The sequence below is a fragment of the Myxocyprinus asiaticus genome, chromosome 10, assembly GCF_019703515.2.
Source record: "Myxocyprinus asiaticus isolate MX2 ecotype Aquarium Trade chromosome 10, UBuf_Myxa_2, whole genome shotgun sequence".
Taxonomy (NCBI): Eukaryota; Metazoa; Chordata; class Actinopteri; order Cypriniformes; family Catostomidae; genus Myxocyprinus; species Myxocyprinus asiaticus.
Genome location: NC_059353.1, coordinates 48,640,305 through 48,658,211, shown reverse-complemented (window position 1 = coordinate 48,658,211; position 17,907 = coordinate 48,640,305).

The window sequence follows — 17,907 nt, the reverse complement described above, 5'->3', positions numbered from 1 at the left end:
ATGCGCTTCGGTTTTTAATGGGAGTATCTTAAACCATGTCCTTGATGCTGCATTGGACTGTGTGTGAGGATAATTTGCAGTTTTGTAAAGAAACATAATAATTTTCACTAATTCCAGTGATGATGCGTTAAGCAGAAAGGGTAATGTGTGTAGTGGCACACGTGTTTGCAGTGAAGACCTCACAGCACCCCGGATTACAGCCTGCTAACACACACACACGCACAATAGATTAGCTAGTGGGAAGAAGACGAACTAGTTTTTGTTGTTGTTTCACACTGGCAGACTGGCTCTGCACATGGGAACATTTTGCGATGTCTCATTGATCGACTGATTCTATAAAACTCATAAGTAAAGGATGTAGCCCAGCCGGTCATTACTGCAAGATAAACCCTGATGTGAAGCAGAGGGATCTTTTTGCGACTACTTCATCCCGCTTTTTACATAGCTCCTTGCCAAATAAAAAAATGGGCAGATTTAGGTTTAAACTATGTGAGAAGAAAGAGCACGGAGTGATACGAGAGACAAGATACTAGCATAGTCATGAGGAAAATCGGTTTCCTGGGACAGCGGTCAATTGTGCAGCTTGGGAAACAAATATTAAATTACAGAATGCCAACGACTGACCAATCAAATATTCCAGAGAACCTTGTAATAATCTTTAATAGTGTATATTTATGCCATCTTTTATATTGTGAAAATAGGCCTAATATTGGCTAAATGGCATTTTAAAGAATGACCCATGCAGTTGATTTTTGACTACAGTATATATTCCTGATATAGCACTGCCTCAAGTGCTTTATTGCTTTAATAAAGCAATTACTATTTCATGAAAAGATAAAGATTTAATTGGATTTAATAATATTTTGAGCTTATGCACCAAAGCTACTTGTATGGATAAATTATTAATACAGTATTGTTCAGCAAATTCATTATTAATTATTTTTTCTCCCCAATTTGGAATGCCCAATTCCCAATGCGCTCTAAGTCCTCGTGGTGGCGTAGTGACTCACCTCAATCCGGGTGGCGCAGGACAAATCTCAGTTGCCTCCGCGTCTGAGGCCGTCAATCCGCGCATCTCATCACGTGGCTTGTTGAGCGCGTTACCACGGAGACCTAGCGCGTGTGGAGGCTTCACGCTATTCTCCGCGGCATCCACGCACAACTCGCCACGTGCCCCACCGAGAGCGAGAACCACATTATAGCGACCACGAGGAGGTTACCCCATGTGATCCTACCCTCCCTAGCAACCGGGCCAATTTGGTTGCTTAGGAGACCTGGCTGGAATCGCTCAGCACACCCTGGATTCGAACTCGCGACTCCAGGTGTGGTAGTCAGCGTCAATATTTGCTGAGCTACCCAGGCCCCGCAAATTCATTATTTGTTATCATTCCGCTAAAATATATAATTCCTGAGCATTGCTATGCAACTATGGAGCTACATCAATAAAAGTATTTGAATCTGAAATTTGAAAAGTGGGATTAGATTCAGAAAATTCAGATTTTTAAATTGCAGATTCAAATTTTCAGATTGAGAAGAAATTCAGAACTCCAAATACAAATCTCTCACATTCAGATCTCAAAAATTCAGATCCTAAACAAACTAGGTGAATAACTGTACTTGCGCCACCTAGAGATTCAATTATGCAGTTCTAGCCACAGCTTTCCTGACTAGCCACTGGGCGCCGCCACAGTTGAGCGTGTTTACATGCATGTTCTTTCACTGATTGTACTTAATAAGATGACAACATGTGCAGGGGTGGGGCCAGAAGGGTGGCACGGGTTGGCAGCTGCCACCCTAAAAATGAGCTTTGCCACCCCATCTCGGATCCCGCTCACGTTCTGGAGACGGTGCACAATGGCTTAACCCGTCCGTGTCGCGCATGGTCCATAGCAACATTCCGCCTCCATAGACAAAGCGTTTTTCTGCGTTCCGGATCGGATAGCGACCGATCGACCGCATTGCCTTTCAAACTATACTCTTTTTAAAGCAAGTGAATACAGATGCGTTTGACACATGCGCACTACAGTGTAGTACTCTTTTAGCACAGTCAACGGCAGGCGCAGGCGCCAAAGATGCGCACAGATGAGGACCACTCACCGTTCAAATCTGAACCACGCGCGGATAGTATGCGCAGTCTGTGTGGATGACGAAATTTGCATCACGCATTCAGTGCGCGGAGTGATCTGGAACGTGGTTAACCGAAGTATACTTTGGCCTTAACTCGCCTTATTTCACAGCTTTATGTCATTCACCCGCTCTTTGACGGGTGAAGCACTGTCAAAAACGGTCATCGTGACTCTAAAGTATCGGCACTTTGGAGCCACATGCTTTTTTGACAATTTGTACAAATTTTATACGCTAAAAACGTACGACGATGCAAAAACAGCCGTACGGCGATGCAAAAACAGCCATACGCTATGTATCGTGGAACACTTTCGCGTTCATGAAAAAGGTGGATAATCTAAAAATGTACAGACAATTCCACCTCTAAAAAATTCAAAACAAACAAATCTGCCATTTAAAAAATACAAATGTAGCCTAAAAACTATGCCACAAAAATATTCCGTTTTGTTAAATGCACGTCTAGAATTAAAATGAACAAAGTTTAGATTAAAATACATTTGTCAGTGTTCTAGCTCCATATGCAACAAAAATAACGATCCGCTATTGGTGCAACCCAGCGATATTGCATATTGTTATTTCGCGTCATAACGAAATCAGCATCTAGGACCGAACTATCCATTTTAGAAATGTAGGCTAATATACTGTAAGCAATTAAAATGACGTGCATAACATGTCCCATATGCCTAATCATTTTTCAAACCCCTATGAAGCATAATTTCGAATAATTTTTGAAGTCTCACACGACACATTGTTTTGGTATAGCTAAAACAACACAACAACTGAGACACACGATGTGCATTTTGCTCTGTTTGCAATGCTGAATATTGCATCTCGAAAGCACACAATGTGTTGCGCATAATACACGACCCAACTTGGATAAACAGACCGCTCAAATTCTCTTCTCTCACATCAAACCATGAATTTATTCTAAAAGGCAGCAAATATGAACTCCTATCTCCCTAATGATATCTATCTCTCTCTCTCTCTTTCTCTCTCTCTCTCTCTCTGGAGTCGTGGACAGATGCTTGTACATAATTACGTTGTCAGTGCTCGTTATTTGGAAGAGGAAAGCTGTACTGACAGTTTCTGGGTCCATGTGTTTTTTGTTTTTTTTGTCCTTGCTGTTGACAATTTTTGACAGCATAATGCAGACAGTGCAAGACAGAAATATTGTTGATTATTCAAAAGATCTATAGATTTCGTTTCTGAATTTCTCATCCATTATCTCTAGTAAAGTAGGCCATCTATTCATCTGTTCAACACTTTCTAGATGTATACACGTCGTATTTGGATGAAAGTATGACTGGGAGGAGGAAGAGGAGGGTTAGATTGAGAAGGAGAGGCAGCAGGCTGATTACGAGGTGTCAAAATTGCCAGGAGCAAAAAGGTGAAAGCAATAAGGGGTGAGAAGAGTGCAGCATTCGTGAGGGGCAACTAATTATCCAATTCATTTGTGGAGTGCAGCATTTGAGGCTGAACGCTGACAGATTGGTGTGGAGGAGAGGGGAGGTGTTAGAACAATGAAACCCAGCTCACCCTCATTATTGCCGCATGCTAATCAGCCGCTCCATCGGCACTGCTGCTGCTCCACAGTTCATGGAAAAACAGCAAGTCACCTGCTTCATTCCAATGGGGGGAGTGAGAGAGAGAGAGAGAGAGAGAGAGAGACCCTAACATAAATGTGTTGGCTCAAGTTCCACCAAAGCAGACGAGCTAAAAGACTAGATCTGTCTTGTCTGTCTGTCATAAATCTTTTTGTTCTATCTATCTATCTATCTATCATTTTTTGTCTTATCTGTCTGTCTGTCATCATTCTTTTTGTCTTATCTGTCTGTCTGTCTGTCTATCTGTCTCTATCTATCATTCTTTGTCTCTGTCTTTTCTATCTAGCTATCTATCACTCTTTCTGTATTTTCTATCTATTTATCAGTCATTCTTTCTTATCTGTCTATCTATCATTCTTTTTGTCTTTGTCTGTCTGTCTGTCTATTTGTCTGTCTATCTATCTATCACTCTTTCTGTATTTTCTATCTAGCTATCATTTTTGTCTTATCTGTCTGTCATCATTCTTTTTGTCTTATCTGTCTGTCTGTCTGTCTATCTGTCTGTCTCTATCATTCTTTTTGTCTCTGTCTGTATTTTCTATCTATTTATCAATCATTCTTTCTTATCTGTCTATCTGTCTATCATTCTTTGTCTTTATCTGTCTGTCTGTCTATCTGTCTCTATCATTCTTTGTCTCTGTCTTTTCTATCTATCTATCTATCTATCTATCTATCTATCACTCTTTCTGTATTTTCTATCTATCATTCATTCTGTCTTATCTGTCTATCTGTCTATCATTCTTTTTGTCTTTATCTGTCTGTCTGTCTATCTGTCTCTATCATTCTTTTTGTCTCTGTCTTTTCTATCTATCTATCTATCTATCTATCTATCTATCTATCACTCTTTCTGTATTTTCTATCTATTTATCAATCATTCTTTCTATCTGTCTATCATTCTTTTTGTCTTTATCTGTCTGTCTGTCTATCTGTCTGTCTATCACTCTTTCTGTATTTTCTATCTATTTATCTATCAATCATTCTTTGTCTTATCTGTCTATCTGTCTATCATTCTTTTTGTCTTTATTTGTCTGTCTGTCTGTCTTTATCTGTCTGTCTATCATTCTTTTTGTTTTTATCTATCTGTCTGTCTGTCTGTCTGTCTGTCATAATTATTTTTGTCTTTTCTATCTATCTACTGCAAAAATAAGTTAGCCTATTTTTAAGGTTCACACATTTCAGTTTCATAATAAAATTCTATTAAATCGAATTTTTTAATGTTAACCAAGTTTAAATTAATAAAAGAGAAAATAAGAAAAACCATAATATTTACCTAAAGACTACTCATTTCAATTGGATGTCATTTTTAATTGAAATTGAAATGCGTAAATCATAATATTATTATTATTTTGAGTGAATCGGTCTGTCGGTCTATTTAAGCTAAAAATAATTGAGTTCACTTAAAAATGTGCTTGATGAATTAACATCCAAGTGAACCAAGTTAAGTTTATAGCCTGTATACTTTCATATAAACAGGCTATATGAATACAAAGATATAAAAATGAAAATATAAAATAATGCTGGTGATGTAGAGCACTAATTTATTTAATTAATTTCCATGCTATTTACTGTCAAGCACAGAAATGAGGACATGGATAATGACATTAAATTACCATCATTTGAAACATCTGTTGCTATTTCATTTGTCTAATCTGTCCTCAATTAATGTTTCCTTATGTCCTATAACAGTGTTAATGTGAATTACCTGCAAGGTTTTTAGATTTTTTTTTTCTAGGCCTACTGAGCTATTACATATAATAATAATAATAATAATAATAATAATAATAATGCTTCAACTAGACCTGCTTTTACAAGGACAGATTATAAGAATCATGTTGAATGTTCATTGCTTGTTCCAAAACAACGGGCCAAAGAGTTTGATCAAGTAGGCAATGTCGGCTATCAAAAATTGTTTCACTTCACTTACTACTAATTGTATTCATTTATATTATAAAAATGATATTGTTTTTTTTTTTTCAATTTATTTTAAAACTGCAATTTCAGTGTGATTAAAACATATATTGCCAATACACAGAAAAAGAAAGTTGCTAAAAAAAACCCACATTTTTATTTAGACCAACATATCTGTTCATTTGTAAAATTAACTTTATTATAGGCCAAGTATATTTAAAAACACATTCATTGGATAGCGTTATCCATAGCGGCTAATTACATTATTGTGACATCATAACTTTTACAACATAATATATTCTGCCTGCATCAAGAGAACCGTTCATTTTTGATAGTATAGAATGGAACAGTTACTGAGTTTATCGAAATCGGCATTGCTATGACATGATCAATTATATATACGGTTGCAAAAATGGAATATCTCTCTTTCTCCTCTTTTATTTATTTTTGGTCAAACAAACCATGCATAAACAGTTTTTCTTAATGCCCTGCAGTCCTCAGCAACCATAGTAGTAAATCAAATTAGCTTGGTATATAAAGAAATAAATATCCATAAAAACAAATCTGAAGAAAACATAATAGAAATGTATCAGCATGATCTTGATTATTTCTTTTTGTACAGCCAAATAACCACAAGCAGAGTATAACTCTGTGTCTGCAGCACTGTCAGACTATTGCCAAATAACAGTCTAGAAGAGGAGAGGGGGAAAAGATGGTGGAATTAATATGTAGTGTTAATTAACAGGAAGTCTGAGGCAGTCTCAGCCTCACCACTGACAAAGTTTGATCAGGGGAAGTAGATTCCCACAGTATTGTCTACAACGTTTATAATGACTTCCCTTTAAACACCTAAGAGTGGGAGAGACAATCGTAATGTCAAATGCCGTTATTACTTTGCAGTGCATAGAATACAGTATATTAACGTTTGTATTATTGTGGTGAAATATAGGGTCGGGTATAATTTTTATTCTCTTGTCATATGTCTTTTTTCACATTTAGCTTGTAATGAGAAAAATAACCATAAACTTGTCCGGACTTGACAAGTGCTGCAGCTATAGGTGGACTTTTGAGAAAAGATTTTAGCGGTCAAATATATTCATGTATTTCATATTCTGTTTCTAAATAAAAAAGACATACGTTTTTTTTTTTTGGTTTTTTTTTATATCTTTGCTTATAATTTGCTTATGCACCTATGAGACATTTGCATTGTGGGAAGGGTTGTTGTAGAGTAAGTGCACATCTCAGCAGGTGTCGCAGGTCAGTTGGCCGATATTTTCTAGCCTCGCGATGGCTCGATGGCCGTCTCTCCATATCAGAGTCATGCAGACAATCAACAACTTCCTACAGAAACACATGTGAATGCATGATGGGATGCAGACCAAATGTAAGGGCATGAGAGGATACAGCCACCCTGCAGTTTGCATGTTACCCAACAAGCAACGCAACAGTCCCTCTCGGTTCAGGATGCGACGCGGTTCTTCCTCATGTCAGCCGAAATGTGTTGAAGCGAAAGGCTGCCTTCCGTAGGTCTCTGAGCAGTCCTGTCTGCTTTGTGTTTGTTTCGATGCTGGTTTGCAAGCCCCCCGATTCTGGAGCAAGGATTTGGCAGTCATAACAAGTGATGACAGAGGCATTGGTGAGATGGCACCCAGAACCCCAGAGGACGCTACCGTTTCTGAGGAAGCAGTAGAAAGGAGGGCCTGTGAGCCTGTTAGGCTGGGCTTCATTTAGAAACCACATGAAGCTTGTTAAAGTCATTTCGTTTTGTGTATGGCGTTAGCAACACTAGGGTCATGGGTTCGATTCCAACGTAACACTTACTGAGAAATATAGCCTAAAGCTTGAATGCTCCAAGGAATATTCCAAGTTACGCTCGATTGACAGCATTTTTGGCACAATGTTGATTACCACAAAAAATACTTTTTTCGACTTGTCCCTCGTTTTCTTTAAAGCAAAAAGCAAAAATGGAGGTTACAGTGAGGCACTTACAATTGATCACTTTTTTGACTTCACTAGTTCATTTTAAATGGACCTTGGGTGTGAAAATGCATACTAATACTGCATGTACAAAAGCACAACTACAGAAATCTGAATTATTTACATATACACTCACTGAGCACTTTATTAGGAACGCTATGGTCCTAATAAAGTGCCCAACGTGGTCTTCTGCTGTTGTAGCCCATCCGCCTCAAGGTTCAACATGTTGTGCATTCTGAGATGATATTCTGCTCACTACAATTGTACAGAGTGGTTATCTGAGTTACCGTAGACTTTTTCAGTTTGAACCAGTCTGGCCATTCTCTGTTGACCTCTCTCATCAACAAGGTGTTTCCATCCACAGAACCGCCGCTCACTGGATGTTTTTTGTTTTTGGCACCATTCGGAGTATATTCTAGAGACTTTTATGCATGAAAATCCCAGGAGATCAGCAGTTACAGAAGTACTCAAACCAGCCCATCTGGCTCCAACAATCATGCCATGCTCCAAATCAATGAGATCACATTTTTTCCCCATTCTGATGGTTGATGTGAACTTTAACTGAAGATCTTGACCTGTATCTGCATGATTTTATGCACTGCACTGCTGCCACACGATTGGCTGATTAGATAATCGCATTAATAAGTAGGTGTACAGGTGTACCTAATAAAGTGCTCAGTGAGTGTATGAACCTATTCATATAAAATTATAGATCATATATTTGAGCATACTCTATATGTAAATATTCTTAGCATTTGGGAAAATATGTTACATACTGTATATGAAAATGGCCATTTTTGTAATATTTTCAAATATATATGTTTCATATATGTGCAAGTATTTGACTTCTTTTATATCAGTGAAAACCATGTGAACTGTAAACATATATTTCACATAGGCTATGTGTTTTACATTTATTGCCTGATGTCTGTTTGGTACTCCATATAGTCTCTCATTTGGTAAGGTCATAAAGCTCCATGCATAATAATTGTAAAAACAATGAGCGAAATGCTGTTTTAAATAGTTTAAGATGAAGTATGACACATCACAGGATGTGTCAACTTCCCGAAAGTATTAAAACTATCCATAAATGTAAAAGTAATGTTTCGCCAGAACAAGTGCACTGCAATTCATGTGTCCCAAATGATGCACTATAGGGTACAATGGGGTGAAAGTCCCCCCAGGGTAACAGGTGATTTTATTTTCTCCCAAAATACTAAATGGCAACAAAACTAATGTAGCACCTTCTTAAACACCTGTTTGTTACTATGCATGGCAAAATGTTCCTGATCCACAAGGTCTTCACGTGCAATGTCAAAGTTGATTTTGAGGTAATATGATCTAAGATTAAACAACTTGAGAATCCCTTAAATTATCACATTTATTTTGAGACAAAACACTTATTTGATTTGATGATTAAATCAAATGTATTTCCATGACTGTCCAGTAAGTGTGAGGATAGTATTTGGGGTCACAAGTACACATGTTGCAAGGGCTAAATGCCCCCATATAACACTTTGTTCTTTCTAAAGTGGGGGGAATAGATTTGCTAAGAAGAATGTTCAAAGTGGAGTCACATTGACTGATCCAGTCACAACAGAGATTCATTTGTATGTAAAATACTTGAGATATTATGAAATGCAAAATGTGATTGAAATTGACAGGAAATGGTCGCCCGTTTCAGAAGTGGTTATTCTGAAAAAGTATTATCTTAATTTGTTGATAAACCATCTTGCTGTCTCAAAAGTATTTGCATAAGTTGACAGATTTTGCCATATAACTATTGCCCCTATATCTATATCTATATTTTTTTTATCACAAGAAACCCCTCGGGGGCCTTTTAAAGCAAGTGGAACAACCCTTGCCATCCTTATATCATTCCATAATTTTAATCAAAACAACCTTATGTTAATATATTACATTCCACACAAATTATGTTTCTCTATCAATATTCAATAAAAATACATTTATTTTCAAACTTGATACTCTTGCGACCAGAAAAACGCACATTTTCCTTAACTGGTGCCTTTAGCCCCATTAAGGCCCAAGTATACTTCATTTTTGACCGTTCCGGATCACCTCGCGCCCGGCTGACCGCTTTGCGTTTCTGGGTATACTCCTATGACCATGAGCGAATAGGAACAAATTCGATGCATGCACACTACAACTGCTGTACAGTCAATGGCCAGCACAGGCAAACTCAGTCCAACTCCTATATCTCAAATAATGTATATTCACACAGTTGATGGTAAAGCATTCAGCTCACATTTGCAAGGTGCTGTCTTAAAAGTTTCGCTAGTTGCCACATTCACTGCAAATTACATTTGTTTTGTCAGGCTAGCATAGGCTAGGTAACCCCGCCCCTTCTGCCATTGAGTGAATGAAGTGTCCAATACAACAATCCTATTGTTTACAAAAATGTCAGCGTGTGCACAGTGCGTGGTGGCAGAAAGCCGATAGAATGTTGTGTTAGATTTGACAGAGTAGACAATTAAACGAAAGTACGACACAAAACCATCCTAAATACACAAATATTCTTAGCTATCCAATTATTATAATGATATGAGTTAATAACATATCTGTAATAATGTTTGCTTTATATGTTTGTGAGTTGAAATGATTTCCTCAGTCCAGTTAGCTCTGTTGATGGCTTGAAGCCACAGCTGTCTACGGGAGCCCTCGGAATAATTTTTTAACAATGGAATCCGATAAAAGTTTACTGTTTGCGGATGATTTCTGCCACCACTTCGGTATGTGTTGTGTGGTGACATTGTCAAAGGATTGGTCTATGTTCCACACTGTCATATCAGTTGGAGAAGTAGTACATTATCCGGGTCCTCATAGTAGCATACACTTCTTTCTGTTGTCATTTTACATTTATGCATTTAGCAGACGCTTTTATCCAAAGTGACTTACAGTGCACTTATTACAGGGACAATCCCCCCGGAGCAACCTGGAGTTAAGTGCCTTGCTCAAGGACACAATGGTGGTGGCTCTGGGGATTGAACCAGCAACCTTTTGATTACCACCTATGTGCTTTAGCCCACTACGCCACCATCACCACCACCACCACTGTGTTGTAAACATGCTAATCGCAACAGTATAGAATAGTGCAGAAATGTGGGATGCACCTACAATTAAGAAACAATGCTACAAGTTGTGATTATGACATCACTGACCTTTTAGAAAAAAAATGAAATGGAGTAAAATAATTATATGGAGCATGTTAGCAATACAGCTCTGTTTAATGTTGGAGTGACAACTGTGGCTTTTCTCTTTGCAGATGGAGGGATAAAAAGAGAAATGATAGAGAGGAGGAGGGGGTAGAAAAAGGGTTAAGGCAGCATGAGAGAAACCATTCTCGGCTTAATGACCTAGCCTAGCTGGGCGAGGACGGCAGGGAACATGCTCTTGACTTGTGCCGAATTTGCCAATTAACACCTCGGATAACAGGCAGCCTCGGAACATCAGGCGCGTTGGGAGGAGAGGCGCACATGCACTTTGTTTTTCATTCTTGGCCTGTTTCCTATTGCTAAGAGTCCTATGTTTTAGCATCTTAAGGACTCGAGTTTCATTTATTACTTATATGAAGCCGCATGGTCACATTGAACATAAAGAACCAGCAATTAGAATATGGAATTGCTTAAAGAAATGCTATCCCTACATCTGGAGGAATATTGGCTCTCGCTGTATCATCATATCTAAGAAAGATGCCATGTTATTCTTCTTTCTTTCTTCATATTTCTGCCTACTGATATCGTTCACTATTTTCACACTAGCCCATATGGCCGCTTGAAGCCTCAATTAGATCCACAACTCCCGTTTCCAAGACACTCGTCTCCGTGTTGTCTCTCTCTCTTAGGCCTGGCTCGCTTTCCCGCTCTCTCTCTCTCTCTTTCTCTCTCTCTCTCTCTCTCTTTTGTTGCTCCTATTGAACAAATGAAGACTAACAGACTGATATCATCTTGATCACAAAGTTAATTATTCAAAAATCTAGATCTTGACTCCGCTCTTCTTGGTTGAAGCACCCACTCATCTCCAGCCTATTATTTTCTCACATGTTTATCAGACGCCTAAACAACACCTTGGGCGGGTGTGAATTTTCAAGCCCCCAGTGAAATTCTCACTGGGCACCGTCTCTGTTTTTCCTCAGAGTCCATTTACAGGTAGGAGAAAGGCACCGGTGCCAGGTCCTAATGACTGAAGCGGACTGTCTTAAACACCTTTCGGCCCATGTGTCACACGAACGTCCCTTGCATCGAGCTTCAAGCTGGTAAAACGGAGCGTAATTGAATAAGTCTATGTGGTTACCACTGCGTTACCACTGGATTCACCATTCCACACATCGCTTCGCAATTCATTAGCAGCTATTTTAACAGAATGCGATCATCAAAGGAAAGATAGCCTACATAACTGATAAGTTCACACTGCAGCCAAAGGTGATGTAATGTGTCTAACAAATTTGTGGCTTACTTTTACAAGGATAACACTCTTGAGTTGTGTTTGGATAAGGAACATCGGACTCGGACTCGTGGTTAACACTTTGTTGACATCGATGCCTTAAACACCTCGTTGTGGCCCTGTTTGCATACGCCCGATCGGCTCCGCTTCATCACGGCATCCTTTCTGCTCACCTCTGAGGTTGTGATATCGTAACTTGCCTTTTCGGTCAGACGGGCAGAGAGTATGTGATCCGTGCTATGGAGGTCCACAAACCCGCATTCATTTATTTATGCAGTGTGAAGAAACCATCTGGCCGTGGAGAGATTGAAAGTGGATGTAATCTGGCAGGCGGCGGAGTGAATGACTGACACCTCATGCGGTATTAGTGGGAGGACAAAATCATTAATACTCAGTCTGAACTAGCACAGGCCATTAAATGAGTGACTATATAAGAAGCCGTTCAATTTCTTGAAAGTCTCCCAAACAATGGTGGTTCATTTACATTCACAAAATACTAAGTTAAATAGGCCTACAATAAGATCAAATTTACACTTAGTGAGCTGTGAGATTTCTTGTGGGTTCTTGTTGGCTTTTATTCTCCATGTTTTTGGACTAACAAATAATATTGTCTGTCACAAATAAGTTTCATAGTTTATTAAAGGAATACTCCGGGTTGAATATACAAGTTAAACCAGAGACTATAGAGTTGTCCAGCTTGTAGTCCAAAAACCTGGAAGATAATTCGGCATGGGTTCCCTCAGGATTTTCCTATGGGTTTTTATTATGGGGCTTTTGAACTTATGTGTAAAATAAGGTCTGTGGTAAACATTACTTGACGGTACGTGGACGTTTTGTTCTACAACATAAATGACACACTTTCATAACTCAAACACGACTTTTGAAGCCATATTGAATTTTTTTAAATGCATGGCGGCTTCAAAATACACGTTTGAGGTATGACTGTGTGTAATTTATGTTGTAGAACAAAACATCCTCATATCGTCAAGTAATGTTTACCACAGACCTTATTTTACACATAAGTTCAAAAAAACCATAATAGGGGGCCTGTGTATCTCAGTGAGTATTGACGCTGACTACCACCCCTCGTGAGTTTGAATCCAGGGCGTGCTGAGTGACTCCAGCCAGGTCTCTTAAGCAACCAAATTGGCCCGGTTGCTAGGGAGGGTAGAGTCACATGGGGTAACCTCCTTGTGGTTGCAATTAGTGGTTCTTACTCTCAATGGGGCGCGTGGTGAGTTGTGCATGGATCGTGGAGAGTAGCATGAGCCTCCACATGCTGTGAGTCTCCGCGGTGTCATGCACAATGAGCCACATGATAAGATGCGCGGATTGACGGTCTCAGAAGCGGAGGCAACAGAGACTTGTCCTCCGCCACCCGGATTGGGGTGAGTAACCGCGCCACAACAAGGACCTAGTAAACAGTGAATTGGGCATTCCAAATTAGGGGAAAAAGGGATAAAAAAAGAAAAAAAAACAACAACCCCATTATAAAAACCCATAGGAAAATCCAGAGGGAACCCATGGTGAATTAGACTTCTGGGTTTGCCTACAAATTGATGTCACGGCTGAACAGCTCTCTTTAGCAGAGACGGGCCACTTCTATTAAAATGAATGGGAGAAATTTTAATGTCCAACGGCAGCCCCGCCTTACAGGTAAAAGAGAAAATCACCTTTTAGATACAGACATTGCCTGTCAATCAACTTGAGAACGTGCATGTGCATTAGCTATACAAGCTGGGAAAATTGCGTTTTTAGCGTAATCTGAGGTAAAGAAGCACAATTTATGATATCAGTATTGTCAGATTTTACTGCTGATTTGAAATACAGCTCTGGAAAAAATTAAGAGACCACTGCAAAATTCTCAGTTTCTCTGGATTTACTATTTGTATGATGTGTTTGAGTAAAATGAACATTGTTGTTTTATTCTATAAAGTACTGACAATATTTCTTCCAAATTCCAAATAAAAATATTGTCATTTAGAGCATTTATTTGCAGAAAATGACAACTGGTCAAAATAACAAAAAAGATGCCGTTTTCAGACCTCGACTAATGCAAAGAAAACAAGTTCATATTCATTTTTAAACAACACAATACTAATGTTTTAACTTAGGAAGAGTTCAGAAATCAGTATTTGGTGGAATATCCCTGATTTTCAATCACAGCTTTCATGCGTCTTGGCATGCTCTCTACCAGTCTTTCACATTGCTGTTGGGTGACTTTATGCCATTCAAGCATCTTGGCTTTGTTTGATGGCTTGTGAACATCCATCTTCCTCTTGATCACATTGCAGAGGTTTTCAATGCGTTCAGGTCTGGAGATTGGGCTGGCCATGACAGGGTCTTGATCCGGTGGTCCTCCATCCACACATTGATTGACCTCGTCTTTGTGGCATGGAGCATTGTCCTGCTGGAGAAACCAATCCTCAGAGTTGGGGAACATCTTTAAAATGTTGGCCTATCATGTGTTCAACAGAAACATTGTTCAATGGAAATTATTTATTGTTAGAACTGTTAAAAAGCTTTTGTACCTATTTGTGAATTTGTTTAAGCATTACTAAGTAAAACCATGATCTGATGACAAAATAAGTTAAGCTGCAAAATATCGGTATCCTTATCAGCCAAAAAATGTCATATCAGTGCATCCCTTAACCAGCCTTTTCTGTGTAAAGTTATATCCAATTTTACAACTTCGATGCCATGACGACGTAATGCCGTAAACCCTAAAATAACCGTAAAAATGATGATTTAAACAATGTTATAGCTCAAATAATATACAAGTATTAATAGAAGAATTAATGTAAGAGCTTTTATAAATTTATAAGCTTCACATTTCTGCCTTTAAACCCTCCAAAAATTGGCCCAGATTTAAAAAAAGCATAAACATAAAAAATAAAAAAGTAAATACAAGTAAGTTTGTTTGTGCAACTGAAGTGTTGATTATGCAGTACAGACCAAATTCATTTGATGTTTTCTTAAGATCTTTTAATTTAGTGCAAAACAAAAATTGCTGCCTTCTCACACACTCTGCTATCTGGGAATGAGCTAGTGCAATTCTCCGCTGGCTTTTCTGTGACAACAACCTGCAAAGTGCTCCCACAACCCTAATCTGCACATCAGGGACCCCACACCTTATAAGCATCACCGGCTTTTGTTGTTTTCCTACGAGTCCTGCTTTCCTTTTATTGTGTTTGCACCCCATAGGTCATGATGCATTCATCACAATCATGGGATGTGTGCATACAATAAAGCGTGATTATATGCGCAAGAGAATGAATTAATACTTGTGAAAGTGATCATTTCACTAGCCTTTCTGTTGTTATGATGAACCAACTCTAGTCGTGAAAGCCAAGTTTGGATTTAAAGCTGAGAAGCACATGTGAAAAGTAATAAAATCCATTTTATCTCTGATCCGAAGCTCATTTTAAGGATCTTTGATTGCTGTGAACTTAGAGTTTTACTTTTCTTGTTCCTGTAGCTCAGCTGGTAGAGTATCGCACCAGCGACACCAAGATCGTGGGTTTGGTACCCATGATTTGTAAAACCCAAATCATACTCTACTCATACTCAGAGCCTAATCTCAAAAAAATATGACAGTGCTGAAACAATTTGGTTGATTGTTACACATATCGTGGCAGTTCCTAGGTGAAATGTCCTCTGAAATGTTCTCCAAAACAGATTAAGATTTTAAAGTTAATGCTCCATCAAGTTTTAAATCAACAAAACCAAATATGAGATATAAAACACAATTGCTGAAGCAACTACGTCAATTTTGTGGTGCTTCTATGACACTTTCGGCTTACGTGTCAATGCGCGTGCTCTTCAGGACTCCGATCCTTTACATCACAAGTGCAACAGTTGAGCTATCGTGCAATTTGATCAAACTCGAATAAGCTTGTAAATGTAGTTGGTTATGTAATGCAAAAATTTAAATGAGTCATGCGCTATAGTAAAAGTGTTTAGATGTCATTAGTTAACATTGTGTGAGGAGCAGGGTGAAAAGTGAGTGTTTATAAACTGATAATCTGCCGTTTTACTCGTGATTTGTGTGAAAGTGAATAAAAGTCATCGTTGTAGCGCCTCTAGTGTTCATTTCACCAGGAAACTGCCATGATACGTACAACAAGCCATGTAAAAAATTACTTTGCAAAAAAATTCAATTCGATGAGACCAGGTTGCGTACTCAAGTATGCATTGCTTTCTCAGCTTTGCTGCTAGGGGCGCTATAGAGGACATTATCATAAACTTTTATTCTATGGTCAGAATTTATTTTTTCTCTTTCAGGTCAATAATTGTTATGATGGAAAAACAGTTTGAAACGAATTTAGGCGAGCAAGTTAGTTAAAAGTCAACATTTTTCAGCTATAGCCACATGAATAATAATGGCACAGGCATTTGAAGGTAACTTGAGTACCGAGGTTTGTTACCATGCATTTGCAATGCGTTGGCCAAGCGTTTGTATCTGTGTTTTTGTAGCTTGTGTATGTTTCTGGCCTGTTTAGATGAAAGCGCCTATCCAATGTATGAATGTATTGTAAATGCACTTCATAATACAGTGTATTAGTATTTCATAGTTTAATATTTTATAACATACATGCATGCTAGCCATATTTAGCTACACTTTAGTGCAATTGACATTGCAAAAATAAGCTCAATAGAGTTCATCTTGAAATGTTTGTGCCTGCTATATATTTTTAGGTCAAGATTATTGCAGATCACTTAACGGTACACAGACGCTGGACAGCTATCAAACATGGCTTATGTTAGTTCCATCCAGAAATCTCATCTCCCCAGCCATGATGGCAGAAAAAGAGAGGAAGAGAGAGAAAAAGATGTGTGCTGGCAGGCTCTTCCATCTGCATTACTAAATCATACACTTTCTCTCACCAGGGACAAATAAAAACCCTCAGTGCTGAATATTTCAGCAATGGCTTAGATTTCATCATGTGTGGGCTTGATAATATTGATAGAGAAGCCAAAAAGATGCTAAACCAAAAGCCAATGACATGAGACTTGTCTAGTAGTCTCAATATTAGTAATGCAAGAGTAGTTTTTAAATCATTCATTTATTATTACAGTGTTTGCAAGGCGGCACTGTATATATACTTACCACAAACCTTCTGGTTTTGTTCTAAACCCCTAACCTTAAGTATAAAATCTCTGCAATTAACTCAGTTAATTGCTAATTAGAAATGTGAGACTACAGTTTGAAAATCTCCCTTTGAATTACATTAATAGAAATTTCAACATTTAAAATGTAACCGTCAGTGATGACAGCATCGTAATATTTGCATACTTGATTGGAATAAGTGTTCTTGCATTTAATTGAATATTTGATTGTGATTGGTCTTCCCAAAAAAATGCTTTTTCGATGACGTTTTTATCCTACGCCCTTGATGCAACAAATGTTTATTTTTAACATCATTACATACATAGAAACATTGTTATGGTGTTGCACACATTACATTTAACATTTACTTTTAATAAACCTCTTTAACATCCAAACTGATACTAAAATATTGTTCTCACCTTCGCAAGTTGTGTTACCAATAACAAAAGAAATATTGGTGTCAAAGAAAGAGCGAGGGAGATCAAATATTAAATTCCAATGTTGTGTTTTTGGATTTAAGTAGATAAAAGTCTGGAAGTTGACATGTCCTGCAGTGTGACATGCTGTAATTCATCTAAAATTAAGTTTAACAGCATTTAGCTAATTATTTTATCATTTTTATGCATGCATCATTTATGACTTCATATGAACTGATCTACATGGAATATTTGTACTTTTAAAAATTAATTTGTCACACCCCAATACCATTTAAAATGAACTATA